This window comes from Halichoerus grypus, chromosome 11, assembly GCF_964656455.1.
Source record: "Halichoerus grypus chromosome 11, mHalGry1.hap1.1, whole genome shotgun sequence".
Taxonomy (NCBI): Eukaryota; Metazoa; Chordata; class Mammalia; order Carnivora; family Phocidae; genus Halichoerus; species Halichoerus grypus.
Genome location: NC_135722.1, coordinates 71584090 through 71603308, shown reverse-complemented (window position 1 = coordinate 71603308; position 19219 = coordinate 71584090). Strand labels below are relative to the sequence as shown.

The 19219-nt window shown below is 35.9% G+C and overlaps 1 pseudogene; it reads right to left on the bottom strand.

The window, feature by feature from the left end:
* Positions 1 to 5570: 5570 nt before the first annotated feature.
* Positions 5571 to 6396, bottom strand: LOC118541625 (carbohydrate sulfotransferase 6-like; annotated as a pseudogene).
* Between the last annotated feature and the right edge of the window lie 12823 nt (positions 6397 to 19219).

Here is a 19219-nt window from a genome sequence, read left to right as displayed (position 1 = left end):
AGGATGACTCCTTTAACAGAAAATGGAAGATATTAAATACAGGGAAAAAAATAATCATGTGTAGGCACTCAAGTAGTGTGTTGGGATATAGCAGTGGGCATAAGGAATGCAAAGGCTTATGAGTGAAGCTTTCAACAGGGGGAGCTATTTATCTTTTCTCACCTTTTCTCTTACGCATTGTATAAATATCCAGACCACATTGGCCGTGATCAAGCTAGGGTTAGACCCCAGGGCATGGCTTTAGTCTCCTCCTCTCATGCATGACGGGTTATAGGATACTTTGTGAACATGAAGTTGATACTGGGGACTATCACAGAGGACACTGAGTGATAATGTTAAATTTTAAAAAATTAGATTTTTTTTATATACTAAATTCAAAGAACAGTAAACTATAGAGAGATTATTTCAATTCCAGTCTTCTCTACTTATTTGGACTGACAAAAATACTAAAATTTGGAGGAAAGTGGTCAAAAGGTACAAACTTCCAGTTATAAGGTAAATAAGTAATAGGAATGTAACATACAGCATGATGATTATAGTTAATACAGCTGTATGATATATAGGGAAGCTGTTAAAAGAGTTGATTCTAGGAATTCTTTCTCATAACAAAGAGAATTTTTCTTTTCTTTTTACTGTATCTCTAGGGGATGATGGATGTTAACTAAATCTATTGTAGTAACCATTTCACAATATATGCAAATTGTATACCATCAGGCTATACACCTTAAACATATACACTGATATATATCAATTATTTCTCAATAAAACTAGAAAAAAATACTGAAATTCTCTGAGTCTTAAGGGCTTTATCCATTAAATGGGGGTAAAATAAGATCTCCTTACATGGAACTATGAAAATTAAGATGTACATGGTGATATTATGAGAAAGTCCAATAGGTTCTCTTCAACTCCATATATATAGGGTATTAAGATTGTTGATTCTTTATCCTATCTACACACATTGTGTCCAGGTTCTTTGCCCAATCAACTGGGAATTTATGTGTCCATGGTATTTGGTAAAACAATATTACAGGCAGGTATTTATAAAGAGTTTTAGTAAGTTTTGCTTCTCACAAAATGCTCATACATCTTATTGATTAATTAAGTATTTTTAATTTGGATAATCTTACAAGGACTAATCCAACTGTGAATTCTTTTTATTAATGGCTTTACTGAGACATAACTGATACATAACATGTGTAAGCTTAAAGTGTAGAAGGTGATGATTTGATACTTCGATACACATATATCAGGGAATGATCACCAAATAAGGTTAGCTAACAACTCCATTCCATCACATCATTACCACTTTGTGTGTGTGTGTTGAGAACATTTTAGCTGTACTCTCTTAGTAACTTCCAAGTGTATGACATAGTATTGTTAACTATAGTCACCATGCTGTATATTTAGATCCTAAGAACTTAATTTATCTTGTAACTGGAAGTTTGTACCCTTTGCCCAACATCTCCCCATTTCTCTCACCCCTGGTCCCTGACAGCCACCATTCTACTGTTTCTGTGAATTCTTAAGACATGAGGACTAGATGTCAAACATCTTTAAGTAAGACAGTTTTATCTATCACTACCACATTTTTTTTTTTTGTTGTTCTATTTGGGGTCAGGTGCTATACCTCAGGTTTTCTCCTCTAATGCTCTTACAGTTTCTCTTCCTCTCAAAGCCTCTGTTTGACTCAAGAGGGTATGTTTGTCATTTACCTTCTGAAACCCTGCTGGAATAAAACTTCTATTTATATGTATTCAATATGCTTTCACAAAGGATGCTTTATTGCATCCTTGCATGTTGTCACATGGATCTAACAGAGTAAGTCTACAGAGCTGAATATGTAAGGCAAGGAACCATGCTTTCCTATAGAAAGACCATGGTAGAAACACTGTGCTACCTTATGGAAATTTCAAAGCAGAGAGGTGCCTGTGGATGGCAGAGGCCAATATTCAATGACTGCCTACTCGATGCCACATTGTTCTAGATTATTTATCTGCATCTGATCATCTAATTCTCCCAACTGACTTGAGGCAGAGTTCTTAATATGAAAATTCAGAGATGTGGAACATTGAGAAACAGGCCTCGAGTCAAACAGCAAGATAAAACAGGACTGATACGACCGGATTCACTTTTGTGCGTCCTATCTATAAGAAGTTGCCTTCATAATAAAAGGAGAATATACAATGTAAAGATAGAAGTTAAGATGGAGAGGCAAGACACTTCTCCAAGTAACTCTCAGTAGCATTATAAATTTCTCCATCGATCCCACTGAGTGAGACCTGCCTGCCCAGTCTGGAAGCTTCCATATACCTGGTCTGTTGCTCTGGAGCTTTAACACTCATAAAAGACATGGTAATTGTTTAAAAGACTGTTTTCCACATATATTTTCAAATATGCAATGTTCCTGGTCATTAGACTCAGAGTCTGGCAGAGAGCATATACCAGGATAAATGTAAAATGTGTCTAAAGATAAACTACTGTTTGGGTTATAGGGCTCTTTGCTGTCTGGTTCAGTACTACCATTGAAAAGTTACTTTCTAGTTTCTCATCTAAGCTGCTACTTGCAGATTTCAGCTGGAAAAATTGGCATCAAGTTTCCATTATCATGCTCAGAACAAAGAAATGTAGATTTTTTTTTTTTATGATTGGAATGTCTGGGAAATAGCCATCTCACTGATACTGTAGCAGAGTCTATCCATAACTCCTCTGTGTTGCAAATGCATTTGTTTTAGTAAGTGAATAATGAAAAATAAATTACTCTTTCAATGCAAAACTGCCTGAGACTTGAACTCATGTGTAAGAGCCTTTCATCATGTTTAAAGGTATCTAGTGGAAGTTAATAAAACAGTGGGCTCTATTCATTTTTTTAACTCATGTGAATTATACCTTAAGACAACAAGGTTGTTCCTGCCTTAGTTACTTTCCAAAAGAATCAATTTGAAAGTGAAAACTATATCACAGTGCCTATTATGTTTTGAAATTTTATGATATATACTTTGCAATTTGGTATTGGACTTACAATAGGGCCTAACCTATGCATGTGGAAAAGACAAGTATGAACACACCATTAAAAATGAGGCTTTAGGTCAACTGTGTAAACACTAGAAGTACTCTGCCTTTTGAAAATGAATATAGTTGTGTTCTAAACTACCTACTCATTCTACTTCCTTGAAAATACTAATGCTACTACTATATAATCATAACACTGAAAAAGAAAATTAAAAAAAAAACACTATTGAATCTGTTCTAAAATGAATAAAATCAGGGGTGCCTGGATGGCTCAGTTGGTTAAGCTTCTGACCCTTGATTTCAGCTCAGGTCATGATCTCAGGGTCATGAGATCAAGTCCCACATTGGGTTCTGTTCGCCGAGCATGGAGCGTGTGTAGAATTCTCTCTCTCCCTCTGCCCCTCCTCCCTGGCGTGTGCTGTCTATAAAAAAATAATGATTAAAAAAAATGAATAAAATCACAGAGAAAATCTTCTAATGTGGTAACTAAATTTTCTGTCCTTCATCTTTCCCATCATCCATTCCAAATACTCTGCTTTAGAGTTCCATGTATGTGTATAAACATACACATACTCACACATATATATCTTCCCTCCTAAACATCTTCTACTACCTGAGTTTTCATAATTGTATAATTCTAGAATTAAGACTATTTTTGTTTGTTTTGTGGAGTCTTTCTTTTTGGAGTGCTTCTGAAAGAGACATTTGTTTCTTCTGTTCTTACAAATTGTTATGATGTGTAACATTCCTACATGGAAGAACCATGATGTGGCTACTTATATAAAGCCATATGTCATGTTAGTGGCAAAATTGGAACTCAGAATATCTTTTGACCTCCACTTATCATTTTGTGATGCCTCCTTTCCTGTATGTCATTTGTGTAGCTGATGTGATTTCCCAAGCAATTCACACAAGGCATACAGATGCCTCCACCAACAGAACCACACTTCACACAGTAGTATAAAAGAAGTTTTCCCTCCTAGTCCATACTTCCCCAACCCATCATAATAACCATGATCCCCATAATAAATTATGGAGGTTATCACAATAATATGTAAAAAGAGCATATTTTTGTGTTTATTCTGAGTGCATTACCCAATGATCTTATTTCCATCCAGTGGAGAATGAGTGGTCCCTTTCTCTTTCCTTTCCTGGTATACAGTTAAATCTAGCCATCTCTAGAAGCTCATGGCCTCCCTGCAACTCTCCAATGTTCAGTCCTAAAAGTGATAAGACACTGTTTTTCAAGTTTATATTACTCATAGAGTTTATTTTTTTTTAAGATTTATTTTTATTTATTTTTGAGAGAGTGAGCATGGGGGAGGGGCTGAGGGAGAGGAGGGAAGCAGACTCCCTGCTGAGCACAGAGCCCTACACAGAGCTCCATCTCACCACCCTGAGATCATGACCTGAGCTGAAATCAAGAGTTGGAGCTTAACTGACTGAGCCACTCAGCAGCCCCGAGTTTATTTTTATTGTTCACACTACTCTTCCTTTTGTTTCTAACTGTGAATCTACCAAATCATAAAATGTAGGAACTGGAAAATAAATGCTTGAGAATTCCTGTGAATATACTGTGTAAAGCCTGCAATGACTCGCTGTTCTACATAGACATTCATGGCTTAAGTCAGAAAAACTGAGTGTCTTTCTTGGCTGAAGACTCTTCTCTTTCCTCAGTCCTTTTCTTGTCTCTTCCATCAAACATCCCAGTAATAAAAATGGTGCTTCACAATTAATTTTGTTCCACTGTGAGTCTGCAAGGTTATCTTTAAGGCTTATACTAGCTACCAATCTCATGTTTTATACTAACGTAGTTATATTTTAGGGATAAAGCCAATTACTAGGATTGCAATAAGAACCAACCAATATTCTACTTTATGTTACTCCTTTAGGTTGTTTTTTTTTTTTTTCTTCCCCACACAGGTTAATTATTATGTTTAGTTTTGTAGGTAGGATCTTTCCTGTCAGGACAAATCAAAGGTTCACCTACCTGTGCAGGTAATGGGGGTATGTGGGCTCCTGGGAGATAGGGCAGATAGAGGCTAAGGGGAGACCACAAGATGAGAGGCATCTTGTCTGATTTCCTGCTGCAAGATATAGGTGAATATAAATGCAATGGCTCTGATGGAGTGTGGTGCCCAGGCATGGGTGGAATGGAGTCCAGTGTGTGTGCAGGGGTTGGGGGGGGAATGTATAGACTTCAGAGGCAGCTCATCACAGGGCCCCTCTGCTCCCAAATGGTGTTGGGTCCTCCTTCCTAGCTGCTGGATGCTGCATCCCAAGAGAGGAGAAACTTGGGAAGAAAGCCTTTGATTAGCAGCCAAGTTGTCTGAACTTACTCTCTGTGCCCAGAGGAAAGGGGGAATGGTTTTGCTTTACATGAAGACTGTGCCTGATGGGAACCCAACTCCTAAACAGTACTCAAGGGAGAAATCTAGAAGCAAAGAGAAAGAAACACGGATTTTGGGGACTCAGTCTGTTCCTACTACAGGGGAGGACACCCAAACTCTGGGGCCCCTCCAATAGCAGCCTGAACCCTGTGTGGCCCAACGTCCTCCCTACCACCAAAACTGGGGGGCCTCTGCTAAGACCTGGGGGCGGGCAGCTGTGGGCGGTGACCAGCTGAAGCAGCTCAGCCCCGGCGGCAGCACCAGATCCAGGCCAAGGTCGCCCTGCTTCCCTTCAGAGGACATAGGCTGGTACCCCAGAAGCTGCTGCGCGCCAGGACACAGCTTCGGCACGCGGTGGACCTTGGCGAAGAGCAGCGCGTGGGGCCAGACCTGGGAGACGTTGAGCGAGTGCCTGGACGCAGTCTTGGCCTCGAGCTGCATGCCACGCCCATAGCCGTAGGTGATGTTGTGGATCCAGGCCTCCAGCTGCAGCGTGAAGCTCAGGAAGGGCAGCACCTTGAGCGTGGCGGCCTTAGCAATGCGCACTTGGCTGCGCACACCTCACGCACCACGCGGAGGCAGGGGTCAGCCTCCACGCGCGTGCCATTGGTGCCCAACGGGATGCCGTCGTCACGTGCCAGCGGCGTGCGAAGCGCAGCACGGCCCAGCACTTGAGCACCAGGTGCAGGGTTCGTCGGTTAGGCTTGGGATGGCTGAGCGGCGAGAGAGCACCTGCAGGTTGAAGAAGTGCACTTTGTTGAGCACCACGTGTCTGTAGGAGCGGCAGGCCTCCTGGGCCAGGCCGAAGGGCCGCCGTTCCAATGGCGGCTGATACGGGGCGTTGGTGCTGACGGCGCCGCGGGGGAGGCGCTGCAGGCGGGCTGCGGGCACAGTGCTGGGACAGGCCTGACAGGTTGCGGCGCCGCGGCAGGTGGGCGTGGAACGGGTGCATGTTGCACAGGAAGATGGAGCGCACCAGGTCACGCACGGCCATGTTACAGCTTGAACAAAAAAATTCAAAGTGAGTGTGTCATTTAGAAGACCTATCTTGGGTAGCCTTCAGCCTCTCCATCAGCTTTTCTTCCTTTTTCTTCTAGTTAGACCTCTATATTTCCCTTTATTCTTCCTTTCTGACTAAAATCTGAACCATTAACTAATTCATTTCTTGGTTTGTCTCTTATACCTGGTTTTCCTCTGTTGGAAACCTGCTTGACCCAATTAATTTGAGCATCATTTAGTAAACATGCAGCCCTAAAAACCTAGTTTTGTCATCTACTGAGAACAAACCCATCTGTCCTTAGGGCCTCTCAGTAACCAAGCTCATGTGATTGCTATGTGAAACCGGAATGTCAATTCCATCAATTTACCCTCCATACATAACCATAACAAAAGCTGGAATATTATGTCTAAAATAAAGACATTCCAAGCCAAAAATTAGATACAAAGTCATTTGATGAGTGTAGAATGAGAACAAGAAGACTGGATTGAAGTTAAGTGGTATTGGGCAAAATTTAGATAATATAGTATAGTGCAGAGGCTCTTGGATTCACCTGTCAAATCTCAGCCCGAGCAATTACTAGCTGGGATGCCTTAGACAAATTATTTAACTTCTCTAAACCGTAATGTGCTCATTAGTAAAATGGGGATGGTGATAGTAACTAACTTCATATTAAATAATGCAGCATATGAAATATTTAGAACAATGTCTAACCTATACCAAGTATGATCCTATTTGTGCAACCTCACATTGAGGATGGTGGGGTCATCATAATTAAAAACTAAGGTGGTGGCTTCTTTCCTAGACCTCGATTGTATGTAGGCATGGACCATGCCAATATTTGTCACCAGGCCTCCCCTTTTATCTTTTCCAGAGCTGACCAATAATCTTTTTAAGTTACACATTGTTTTCTTTAAATCTGTGTTAAATATGTTAGTCAGTCTTTGCATGCCCATGAAACAATCTGACTCCTGAAGGTCATCTTGCACATCTGCTGGGAGCTACTCACCATTGGGTTTTATAAATCTTAAGGCATGGCTATATTCCCCTACTTCCTCTTCTTTTGGAAGCCTTGTTATACCTCTGTGTATAAAACCCAGTATTCTCATGGTGACAACATTTGGATAAATTTATACAGTGTCAGTACAAACTTTAGAAAAGATAAAAAGCTGCAGAAAGCAACAACAACAACAACAACAACAACAACACTGCCACAGAGTCTAGAGAAAATGCCTTTCAGATCAGCAAACTGACCAGACAGACTCAGCATCTCAGTGGTCTGCAGGGACAAAACACAAAGGCATTAAAACAAATAAGCACACTAATCTTCTCAATCTCTTTAGTTTTTTTCTGACCAAATTATTAAGTATAAGTATCTTTTCTATAAGGCTGGCCTATTTATTTTTAAGTATTGTATATTATCCTCACTTGCCATTTTGGTTACAGTAGTAAATGAGTTACTTGTCACAACCAGTAAAAGCCCTATGTCCTAGATTTCTTTTGAGAAGTTTTTTTGAAGGTTGGAAATACAGCTGCCAGATTTCTTATAAGATTTAATTTACACCAGAGAAATTGGACATGTGTGGCTTAAGAGAATTTATGTCCTATCCCGGGTGCCCCCAGACCCAGGATTTCAGGGTCAAAACTCTTATTCCGAGGCACAACAGACTTCTAAAACATCCACTTGAGTGACAGCTTTGGCTTTCATGCCATCAAATCTTGACTAATCAGTCCTAAAATTGTGGGAATAAGACAAATGTAGACACATTGATTAATTGTGCCATCTGGAAAAATACTTGATAATTATTCTCTCTTAAAAAATATGGAGACATGACAGATGGATGTGTCTACGTATATAATTTTAATTTTAATATTTACAAATATATATGCAAAATAATTCATTATTTCAGTATTTTCATTTCATAAATTGATATAAGAAGAGGAATTCCCCTCCACTATGCGCCTTCACATCCACTAGCACTACCACATACTTCTCACTTGTTCAATTCTGTAATATATGTATTTGCATGAAAACATGTATTTTCATTTTAGATAGTGTTCATAAAGTAATACTTGTGGAAGAGGGGTAAAGGCATATATTGTGATAGGGAGAGGATTAGTCAGCAAAAATATTTAACAATTTTGAAATTTGGAGATGAAGGTGAATGGGAATATAAAGCTTCTCTGGATACAGTACTCATGGACTTTGGTGAGAGTATTAGGAGAAGAAATTAGGTAATAGAATTGTAAGAACTTTCACCAGAGCTTCAGAGAAATCAGAACTCACGAGTGGGCTATGCCTAAAGGAGTAAGATATCAATAGCACAGTAGACACACTAAATGAGACAATCTAAGATTGTGAATGGTTGTAGCTGTAATACAATGCTATGTGCATGGGCAGACCCTTTAATTTACCAGGAAATTAAAATCAAGGTATGACTATCCTTTACATGTTTTAATTACCACTTTGGGCTCCATGTAGCCTTTGTTGCAATTACTTCTGAATATATATAGTGAAAACTCCAAGTTGTCTGGCTGTCATTTTGGGGTACAGAAATTTGTCTGAAGTTGTTTTAGAAAGAGTGAAAATAGATTTTAAGTCCTTTTATTTCATTCAAACAGCATTTAAATTTTAAAAAAATGTTTAAATCCACTGCTTAGGGAAAATCAAATCATTTTGAATCACAGAGGCTAATACGTGATAGAAATTACTGGGTATCTCCTAGTTATGTCATTTATATCAAAAGAAATGCTGTGACAGAAATTTCAAAGGGTTTCAAATTGAAAATTACAGTTGGGAGAAAATGGCTTTCACAAAAATAAAGGCCAGAAAAAGTAAAAATAGCGTGATGTTTCTGTTTGCTGTGTAGTCCTGTTGGGTCCCTCAAGTGTTCAGAAATCTATCCCCGGTCTTCCCCTAATGGTTTTGAAATGAAGCTGTTGACAGCTGTGATCAGCAAGCGCCCTTTGCTCTCACTACTCTTTTGTTTCCTTTTTCTCTCTGCAGACACACTCAGTTGCATCCTTCTGGCCCCTGTCCCCCAATATGGCCTTTCCTAAAGAATCTACTTTTAGGATGCTGTAAGTGACTATGTTCTTTTCAAAGGAGGTGGGAACAAATGAACATATTTGGGGAATATTGTAACGTTTTTGTGATGGAAAGGAAAATGGTTTCTTCCTGTCTATGGGTTCATCTGTGAGAATTTGAGGAGGTTCATCTGATACATTTCAAATATTGCTCTCAAGTGTTTTATGACAAATGTGCAAGTTGATGGAACTGAATGGCAGCACTTTGGAAAACAACCTTGGGCTTATATTTGTAAGGTATTTAATTTTACCCTGTGTCATGTGCAGATTCCTGTGTTGAGGAGGCCATCTTGCTTGCTTGTTTCAACTTATTGCCTATTAATTTAAAACGGCTTGACAATAAAGTGGAAAAGGCAACACTATAATTATTTTGCTTAATTTATGCTCATTGATGCAAAACCAGTTGCCACCACATTTTAACTCTATTGTCTGTGCATTTGTGAGTATTCATGATATTTTGATTTGGGTCTAATTTCGGTTGTGAGAGAAGTGTGGTAGGATAGGAAGAACATAGATGATCTCTACCGCAGAACTTGATTTTTGGAAATCAGCAGGTTCAAGTTTTGAGTCTCAGTTTCCTTATGAAATCACTTTTTAATATTGAAGTGTGATATATATGAGATATAGACATATGAGATATAACATATATAATCATTGTCAATGCATTTGAATCCATATATTCCTCTTAGTTTACTTCATCTTCTCAGATCTAGACTCTCCTGAAGAACAGAATAATGCCTATAATTAAGTGAAAAATTGTGAGGGATGATGATGAAGAGATGGGAACAAATCTGTCTATCCATGGATCCTCCACTTAAATTCCAGTTTGGTTTTTTTCTGAGAAGATTGTATATTACCAGAGGTCCAACAGACTAGTTCCAAAGAATGGGAGAATTAATGAAAGTGGTAGGTCAGAGACTTGTATTAAAGAAGGCTAAGTTAAAGAGCACTCAGAGGTTACAGAGAGACCAGTGCCTCAGTCCTCAAGAAAATGAGTTAAGTTCAGCAGCTGAAAGATAAGCATTCTGGTAGTCATTAATGTGCTCAACAGATACTTATTGAGGATCTATTGTGGGCCAGGCACATTTCTAGGGGATTCAAGGGGAAATGAACTAAGCAAAAACCCCTACTTTTGTAGGGCTTTCATTCTAGTTAGGGAGAGGGGAAAGCTGATAGTAATGATTAGGGTTAAAGAGTCAAAAAGAAAAAGGAAAAGGGGATGAAAGTATGAGTAGCGTAAGAAAGTGAAGTGACATTTAAATAAATATCTGAAGGAAATGCAGGAGTGATATGGGAAGAGCATTGCAGGTAAAGAAGCTGAAAGTACAACGGACCCTAAGGCAGAAATGCCTTGGATGCTGGAGAATGAGTCGACCAGCATGGCTACTACAATGGAATGATCCAGCAGGAGTAGTAGGAGCTGACATCTGAGAGGTAACCTGTCCAGAATACTCTGTAGGGCCCTATCGGTCATTTCCAGAGTTTTGTCTTTTACTTTGAGTGAGGTAAAAATTCTTTGGAGGATTTTGAGCAGAGGAGTAACATAACAAGATAAAGTCAAGAAGTTAAAGTAAGATGGATGGAATCCACTAGCATATCAAAAATCAAGAAAAAGGGGTGCAACATAAGGGAAAAAGGGAATGTGGAAAACATTAATACCAATATAAGGGTTGGCATACACAGAGCACCATTTCTTCCAACGGGACCTCCACTATTTGTTGATTTATTCTTGATTCCTTTTAATGAAAAACAATTCTGAGTGTGCATGGTCTGCAACTGAGTTGTATAGTCAGGAAAAAGACAAAAGCAGAGTAGTTAGCAATAAATAAATATTTTCATGGTTCTAAATTTTCTTCAAGCCTTTGAAAGGTACCATTTCTTAATGTCTAGTCTTTTCATCTATCTTTACTGCAGATGCATGGACTAAAGAAAACTGTATGTGAGTCAGGAGGAAGAGATACGGAGAGTAGTTATTTTCAGAGAACATACTACATTTGGTCCAGGCTGCATGCAGCTTGAAGATCTAGTTGATTTTACTTAAATTTTACACACAAAAAAACAATGCTATGAGATGTTGGTAGGGTTTTGCTAATTTTTAAAACAAAAAATGGAGCCATAACATTTTTGGAATTCCAGGCAATGATATCTAATAATTACTAAGCACAGAGGGCCAAATATTATTTTATTTTTTTAAATTTATTTTATTATAGTAAGAATACTTAACTTGAGATGTACCCTCTTAATGAATTTTTAAATGTACAGTATGATTGATGATTGGTCAGTGTTGTCCAGAACGTAGTTTTCACTTGTCTATTTTTGCTTTTATTGTCTGTGCTTTTTGTATCATATCCAAAAAAATCATTGTCAAGACCAGTGTCAAGGAAATTTTTCCCTATGCTTTGTTATGGTTTTAGGTCTTACATTTAAATCTTAATCCATTTCAAGTTAATTTTTGTGAGTGGTATAAGGTATGGGTCCAGGTTTGTTCTTTTGCTTGTAGATGTCCAGTTTTCCCAGCACCATTTATTGAAGAGACTATCCTTTCCCCATTGTCTTCTTGATACCCTTGTCAAAGATTAGTTCACCATATATGTATGATTTTATTTTGGGGCTCTCTAGTCTGTTCTGTTGGTTTATATATCTATTTTTATGCAGTATGAGACTAATTTTGATTATGGTAATTTTGTAATATATTTTGGAATAGGAAGTGTGATGCCTCTAGCTTTGTTCTTTTTTCTCAGGACTGATTTGGCTGTTTATGGTCTTTTGTGGTTCCATATGAATTATAGAATTGTTTTTTCTATTTCTGTAAAAAAAATGCTACTGGAATTTGGTAGGGATTGCATTGAATCTGTAGATTACTTTGGGTAATATGGACATTTTAACAATATCCAATCTATCCATGAACACAGCGTTATCTTTCCAATGTATCTTCTTTAATTTCTTTCATCAGTGTTTTGAGTTCTCAAATACAAGTCTTTCACTTCCTTAGTTGAATTGATTTGTAAGTATTTAATTCTTTTTGGTGCTGTTGTAAATAGGGTTTCCCTAATTTCCTTTTCAGATAGTGAGGTATTAGTGTATAGAAATGAAACTGATTTTTGTATTTGATTTTGTATCCTGCAGCTTTATTGGATTTATGTATTAGTTCTAAGGGATTTTTTTTTTTTTTTTTTTTTTAATGGAGTCTTCAGGGTTTTCTATGTATAAGATCCTGTTGTCTGCAAACAGGAGCAATTTTACCTTTCTTTCTCTCTGACTTAGATGCATTTTAAAATTTTTCTCACCTAGGGCGCCTGGGTGGCTCAGTTGGTTAAGCGACTGCCTTCGGCTCAGGTCATGATCCTGGAGTCCTGGGATCGAGTCCCACATCGGGCTCCCGGCTCGGCGGGGAGCCTGCTTCTCCCTCTGACCCTATCCCCTCTCATGCTGTTTCTCTCTCTCTCTCTCTCTCTCAAATAAATAAATAAATAAAATCTTTAAAAAAAAAAAAAAAAAATTTTTCTCACCTAATATGTCTGGCTAGGAATTCCAATAAACTTTTCAATAGAAAGGGCAAGACTGGGTATTTTTTCTGATCTTAGAGGGAAACATTCTATTTTTTTTCACCATGGAGTATAATGTTTGCTTTGGGCTTTTCATGTATGACCTCTATTGTGTTGTGGTACATTCTTTCAATTCTTAGTTTGTTGGGAGTTTTATCCTGAAAAGATGTTGAATCATGTCAGATGCTTTTTCTTCTTGTATTGAGATGATTATGTGTTTTTTATTTTTTGTTCTGTTAATATGTTGTATCACATTAATTGATTTTCTTATGGTGAACCAGCCTCACATTTCAGGGATAAATCCCACTTAGATGTGGTATGTGATCCTTTTAATATGCTATTAGGTTCAGTTTGCTAATTTGTGGAGGATTTTTGCATATATAAATCAGGTTATTGGTTTGTCACTTTCTTTTCTTGTGTTGTCTTTGCTCTTGTGTCACAATAATGGTGGCCTCATGAGTTTGGAAGTGTTTCCTCCTCTTTGATTTTTGGAAGCATTTGAGAAGGGTTGGTATTCTTTAAATATTTAGTAGAATTCATCAGTGAAGCCATCTAATCCTGACCTTTTCTTTATAGGAAAACTTTTGATTTTGATTGAGGATTCAATTTCCATAGTAGGTATGGGTCTGTTCAGACTTTCTGTTTCTTCCTAATGTAGTCTTGGTATGTTATATGTTTCTTGGAATTAATCCATTTCCTCTCAATTATACAGTTTGCTGGTGTGTAACTGTTCAAGGTAGTGTTTTATGATTCTTTTTCCCTGTGCCACCAGTTGTAATGTCTCTTCCTTCATATATGATTTTATTTATTTGGGTCTTCTCTCTTTTTTCTTAGTTTAATGGTTTGTCGATTTTGTTTATCTTTTCAAAAATCAAACTCTGATCTTTTTCTATTGTTTTTCTATTTTTTATTTCTTTATTTCTATTTTAATCTTTGTTATTTTCTTCCTTCCACTTAGTTTGTTCTCCTTTTAGCTCCTGGGGATGTGAAGTTAGATTGTTTATTTGATATCTTCTTTTTTAAATATAAGCATTTATTTCTATGAACTTCTTTCTTAGTATTGTTTTTGTTCCATCCCCTAAGTTTTGGTATGTTGTGTTTTCATTTTTATTTGTTTCAAGGTATTTTCTAATTTCCTTTTTGATTTTTTCTTTGACCTTTTTTCTTTTTTCTTTGTTCAGGGGTAGATTGTTTAAAATTTACATATCTATAAATTTTCCACTTTTTCTTCTGTCAATTTCTAGTTTCATTTTATTGTGGTTGGAAAAGATAGTTGGTATGACATCAGTATTCTTGAAATTATTAAGACTTGTTTTGTGACCTAACATGATTTATCCTGAGGAAAGATCTATGTTCACTTGAAAAGAATTTATTCTGTTGCTCTAGAGTGGAGTGTTCTGTATATGTCCTTTAGGTCCATTTTGTCTATACTATTATTTAAGTTCTCTGTTTCCTTATTGATTTTCTCTCTGATGTTCTATTCATTATTGAAATTTAGGTATTGAAATCACCTACCATTATTGTATTGCTGTTTCTATTAAAATAGAAGTAAATTCAGTTCTATTAATGTTTTTTCAGTTTTTTGAATGTTCAGTTATATTAACTTTTGCTTTATATATTTAGGTTCTCTAATGTTGGGTGCATATGTATTTATAATTATTATATCTTCATGGTGATTGACCCTTATATCATTATATAACATTCTTCTTTATCTCTTGTAACAGTTTTCGGTTTAAAGTTTATTTTGTGTGATATCAGTAAACTACCTCTGCTCTTTTTTGGTTACCACTTGTGTGGAATGCATTTTACCATCCCTTCACTTTCAGCCTAAGAGTGTCCTTAAACTTAAAATGAGTTTTTATAGAAAGCATAAAATGTGTCTTTTAAAAAGTTTGTTCAGCCACTCTATGTTTTTGTTCACAGTATACATATTTTTTTTCTATTTTTTTTACACATAGTAATAAGTCCTGGAGATCTACTAGGTCAGTGCATGCAACTCTACTCAATTCCTTTTATCTTATGTTTTTATTGTGCTATGGTTTAAAATTATCTTTTTAAATTTATGTATACATTTTTCAGTAATTTTTAAAAGTATAGTTTACATACAATATTGTATTAGTTTCAGTTGTATAATATAGTTGATTTGACAGTTATTTACATTTTGAAATACTCACCACAAGTGTAGTTACCATCTGTCGCCATACAAAATTATTACAATAGTATTGACTCTATTCCTCATGCGGTACTTTCCATCCCCATGACTTTACATTATAACTGAAAGTTTGTACCTCTTAATCCCCTTCATTTATTTCACTCATTCCCCCACCCTCTCCCCTCTGGCAAACCTCAGTTTGTACTCAGCATTTATGAGTCTGTTTCTGTTTTTGTTGTTATTGTTTGCTTGTTCATTTTGTTTTTTTAGATTCTACATATAAATTTTTTAAGTTTATTTATTTTTAAGTAATCTCTACATATAACTAAAATCATGTGGTATTTGTCTTTCTCTGACTTATTTCACTTAGCATTATACCCTCTAGGTCCATACATATTGTCATGAATGGCACTGTATGTCTTTTGAGTAGGAAGTTTAAACCATTTACATTTAAAATAATTATTGATAGAGAAAGATTTCCTATTGCCATTATGTTGTTTCCTGTTAGTCTTGTAGTTCTTTTATATTTTTTTCTCTTGATGTCTTCTTTTGTATTTTGTTGTTTGTGTTGGTATGGTTTGGTTCCCTTTTCTGTGTGTGTGTAACTTCTATAGGTATATTTTTGTGTATGTAGTTACTTTGGGAATTACATTACAAATCTTATATTTATAAGTCTATTTAAAATGATAACCCTATACTTTAACTTCTTCCTCCCATGCATACTCTCTTATTGTTGCCATAATTTTCATCTACTTATATTGTATGTCTTTTAACATATTTCAGTTATAGCTATTTTTAATACTTTTGCCTTTTAACTTTTATGTTAGAATAAAGTGATCTACCTACTACCATTACAGTAACACAATGTTCTGTATTTATCTGTATATTTGCCTTTACCAATGAGTTTCAACATCAAATATGATGAACTCAAAGAAATCCAGATTGAGACACATTGTAATTGAATTCTCAAAGTCAAAGATAGAATTTTGAACATAGTAATAGAAAAATGAATTGTCACATACAAATGAATACCCATAAGATTTTTCAGTAAAAACCATGCATACCAGAAAAATGTGGGATGATATATTCAAAGTTCTGAAAAACAAGCAAATAAACAAAAACCTCCTAACCAAGAATATTATATCTAGAAAAACTAGCCTTCAAAAATGGAGACATAAAGTCTTCCCTAGATAAACAAAAGCTTAGACAGTTCATAACCATTAGACTTGCCTTACAAGAAATGCTAAAGGAGTTCTCAAATTTGAAATAAATGATGGCAGGCATTGCTTTGAATGATATATACATGTATTATGTTTAATTATTATGACAATTCTCATGAGGTCTATATTCTTTTCATATCTATTTATATGACTTATCCTTGTTATTTTTTGGCCATAGTATATTTTAAATACCTTTTCTGTATTTTGGTAATTTTCGTATCATGAATCATAATTTCCCAAGATAGAAGCTAAAAATTGCTTTCCTAGCCTTCATTATATCTTATGATCTATTTTTCTCCAATTAGATGCACTCATAGGAGAGGGTAATATGAAGTAGGAGGTGTTCAGTTGACTCCATTTTGCTGGCAAAGGGGTAGAGGACAATGAAAATGTTGCATAATAGTGATAAGGGGGTCCTAGTAATAGTGTCCTGTGTGTGCTCATTGTCTAACACTGCAAGCTATGCTTTCTGGGGGCAGTGGTGGTAGAATTTTGTATGTGAAATCAGTGGCCCAATGATTTTTGCCATTAAAACTGGCTTCATACCTCTGATTCTGCATCTATACTGCTGAAATCTTTGAGTCTGAGATGCATAGTATCTTTTGAAGACAGAGGTTGGCAATGCCTGTTTTTGTAAATAAAGATTTATTCGAACAGAGTCACACCTATGTATTTATACATTGTATATAGCTGCTTTAGCTAGATTGTCAGGCTTGAGTGTAACAGAGACCATCTGGCCATGAGGTCTAAAACATTTATTCATAGCTCAAAGAGAAAAAAAGTTTGCCTTAAGAAATACTTGCTTTAATAAATACTTTGTTTTAATAAATACCTTTCTGCTTTAGCTAGCTAGAGTGGGTTGTGTTGTGTGCAATTAAGACCTTGACTGATAAAACCCATTTTAAAATTGAGGAAACCAGGCCACTATGCATTTAAATAATATTCTCAAGTTCACATATATTTAGTAAGTAGTAAAAAACCCAAGGACTCAAGTCCAGAGTCCAAATTTTTAACTAAATATTGTATTTCTTCTGTTGTATTTTGTGCTAGCATTAGAGTTGATGATGTAAAGATTTGAGAGTCTTGACTGAATTTTTCAATTTTCATTTATATATACGCATTGGTAGAAACTTGACAAATTTAGGAACTTTATCAGTTTAGCTTCATATGTTTAGGATCCAGCTCAGATAAAGGCTGTTTTAGTCAGTGCAGAATTTCTTAATCCTAGGTTATGATTTGATATTAACATTTTTGTTAAATATTGTGCTAGTTATATTTAATAATTTTTTTAAGCCTGATGTTTTATATAGGCTATTTTCCTTTTGGTTATTCTTAGTAAGACTAGTATTCTTCCAAAAGCATTTTTATTGTCAAATCTTAATGGATTAATTCAATGCCAGATTGAATTTCTAATTCTTGCTTTCAGAAGCAAATGATGACTGTAACTAAATTACTTTGTTGAAGAAGCATAAGCAACATCAAATCACCAGGTGATGATAATGTCCATTGTAATCTTTATGTAATCCTAAAAAAGTGATTTAATGAAACTCAAAAATGCAAAAGTCCTAAAGTGTAGTCCATATGAGAGGACTTTTCCTGTCAAAATAAGAATTTGGGAAATGGACTTTAAAACATAAAAATAAAAACAAAAATGGTGTGAACTCTAAGTTCTGGACCAGTTTCCTCACCATCTGCAGCCAATTTGCATTGCCTGTGAATTCAATCAGACATCTTAACCATCTGTAAATTCCAGACTTTTCATACTGATTTCCCTCAAATTAATGGTATTTTATTTCATACTTCTCTATGTTTATTTGTTAGACCTAGTTTTAAAACCCCAACAAAGCAACTGGGGAAGGAGACTGATTCCTTATAGATAAAATATATGGATTTAATACTAGGACTCTTAAGTAACTGGAAATAATGGAATGAGAATTTTTGTCACTACAAGATGGCCAAAGTCATAAAATATTTAATCTCAGTTTACTCCATTGTAATACTCTTTGCACAGAAAAATGAATTTCTTTCATTATAAAATTTAGCAGACTGAAACAACATTATAACATTGACACATTGTCGGACTTTGAGGAATGAAGAAAAGAAACAAAGGTATTTTGGCTATTGATGTGTATCTGCTTTGAGAAAAACAAAATCAAAGCAGCATTTACTAGTTGAACTTTTTATTAACTGTCTAAATTCTGATTGTCTTTTAGGTCATATATGTATTAATTGATGGAAGAAATATACAATGGAAAGTATGATTTATGAATTTCTTTAATCATTTCTGAGAAAAATTTATGAATTTCTTTAATCATTTTGAAGAAAAATATAATCATTTCCAAGAAAAATATTCTCTCTCTTTACCTATAAATGAGAGATTGCTCCACAGGTTTTTGGAGGCAAAAACACTCAATAATCATATCTATGTAAAAAATCAAATAATATTTTAATTTTATTTCAAGTTGCTGAAATGTTCATGGGAAAAGGGAATTTCTTCACCTTTAGTTAATTTGCCTTCTGTCAGTGGGACTTAATGTGTGTAAGATTAAAGCTACCACATGGTATCACAGACTAGGTGAACAGGCTCTTTTATGTAAGCAAAGCAGAGCAAAGAGTTGGTACTTCAGCTCCCTAATATGCTCTCTTTTTAAAAAAGTGACAATTTCTTGTGTCTTGCCTGTGCTGCAAGGCCATCCTTCATCTTATTAAAATGTGCATATAATAAGGCATGATGTGATTGAATGTCACTCATTTCAATCCCATTGATCACATAGTGTCTGTTAGTCCCAGCTTAATTTGTCAAGGTAAGACCCTCT